The sequence below is a fragment of the Poecilia reticulata genome, linkage group LG2 (assembly GCF_000633615.1).
Source record: "Poecilia reticulata strain Guanapo linkage group LG2, Guppy_female_1.0+MT, whole genome shotgun sequence".
Lineage (NCBI taxonomy): Eukaryota > Metazoa > Chordata > Actinopteri > Cyprinodontiformes > Poeciliidae > Poecilia > Poecilia reticulata.
In genome coordinates, this window is record NC_024332.1 from 26,633,618 (window position 1) to 26,635,863 (window position 2,246).

Consider the following 2,246-nt stretch of genomic DNA (forward strand, 5'->3'; position numbering starts at 1 on the left):
TTTATCTGTGGCATTGTTCATTAAAATGGCACATTACTGATGTATTAAAATTAAATACGATTGGTACACTTAATGATATTAGTGATTAGGCAATGCATTCAGCAAGTACTTTTACTTTTAATACTTAAGTATTTTTAAAAGCCAGTACTTTTTTACTTTTACTTAAGTAAAATGTTAATGTGGTACTTTGACTTTTACTTGAGTACATTTTTTGAGTACTTTCTCCACCACTGATTAAATTGACTTATTGTAATTTTACGACATTGTTATAAAATTTCATCTTTATTCTGCTGTAACGATGACTGCTTTCTTGAAATTAAAATTTATTGTATCCTGACTGTAATGCTCCCTTATACAACTCATAGAACAGATGATTGAAATAAAGGCATTTTTTGAAAATATTTTCTGTGATTTTATTATAGAAATTGAGGACGGGAGGAATCGATTAAAATCAAATCTGGTATTAAAAAAAATCTTGTAAGTCGTATCATCCAGCTTTATTCAGAATATTAAATTATATGACTAACTACATATTACTTAATATTCACATTTATTTGCTGGTATTACCTAAATGTGTTGCATTTTAACATCTCACTTGAATTCCTGATCTACATGCTAATACTTGATATAACGTAAACACTGAGAAAAGGGAAAAAAGTTTGTGAAATGTAGAGAATTACAAATGAGATTCAATTTTATTGTAGGTACAAACAGGATAGCAAAATGAACAGTGAATATATAATATACTTCCTAGCAGCTAATCAGACATCAGACTTGTTTTGCCTTTACTGGTGATGAAAACTCATCACTCTGGAGGAGAGGAAGACCGGCTCARCCCCGTCCAGGATCACTGCAGTGTCAGGGTAGCCAACAAAGTCTGCAGGTAGATTTTTGCATATCTGGTGCTCCGGTTTCAAGATCATAGTTTAACTAAGTAAATAAAAAGTTAGTCCACGTTGTGATGATCCGGCAGACCGTGGACTGATGGACGCTGTCAGCTGGTCCAGGTGCTTGAATCCAATGGAAAGGTAATCGGCACAACGATCATGGCTCAGAAAAACATCACGAGGTGTTGCGATGCAAACCTGAAAAATTAAAAACAAACGAAAAAACTAATAGGCGTTCATATTTAGCTGCACAACGTAATCGAAACTAATAAATCCTCTGCTCTTTTTGAGAGTTTTGCTTGAAAATAAATTTACAATATCTCAGGAAATTAAATGTTTAAATGAAATACTTCTGGTATCACAAAGAAACTGCAAAAAATGTTTCAGAGTTGTAACAACCCGGAAGTTACTGAGTAAGAATGAACTTAAATACTACTTAGAAAATGCATGTTAAAATCTGAATACTCTTTTGAAAGTGTGCAGCTGAAATTAAACTACAAGCAGGCAAAGCACCGTGTTCGCCTAATACCTGCACCAACAGTAATACAACAAATGATGCATATAAGAGGCATTAGTTTATAAAAGTAGAGGCAAACCTAAATTTACCATTTTAAAAACAAAAAGCAGCAGGAGGATGTAACTTCATAGCCTCATTTTCTAAGCAGAATCTCAGAGGAAAAAATTACGTTATGTAAAGCAAAAACATTATAGCAGCCAAGTGGAAAAATTCACTCTAACGTGGATAATAATTATGAAACAGCAAAGGTAGATGTCATATTTGGGATTCGGGAAATATACGTGATTTGTACCATTTGTTCTGTAGGTTTTTTTATGTGGATCGGTGCCACTTAAACGGCTGCAAAGCAAAGGTTTTGGACCTTAATCTGACTGACCAGTCGTGTGGTTTGGATCGGGCTGAAGCGTTGCTGCCCTCGGCTGTTCTTAAATTACCGTGCTCTGTATTGCTCCAACTGCATGTTAAATGTATTTTATATAATTGTCATATGAACAAAAACTAAGGAGGTGCCTAAAAAATTATTTCATATTCCGTATAACACCAGCGCGTCCACACACGTATTGACTTAGCTTGTGCCGAATCGCTGCTTCTGTTCCCGTAGCAGTGGATTTCCTCCGGCATTATTGTCCTCCAACAAATTATTCCACTGAACGAAGCTCGTACAGCTCCCTTTTAACCTCCGTCTTCCCATTTCTGACGCTGGATCTTCAATATCCTCAAGCTTTGAAATAGCAGGCAGCTACAAACCGTGTGTTAGCTGTAGTGGCTAAGTTTTGGCTACAGTCAGCTGTCGCCTTGATATCAGCAGGAAAATAAAAAAACTAAGCACTGGATGGTACCGG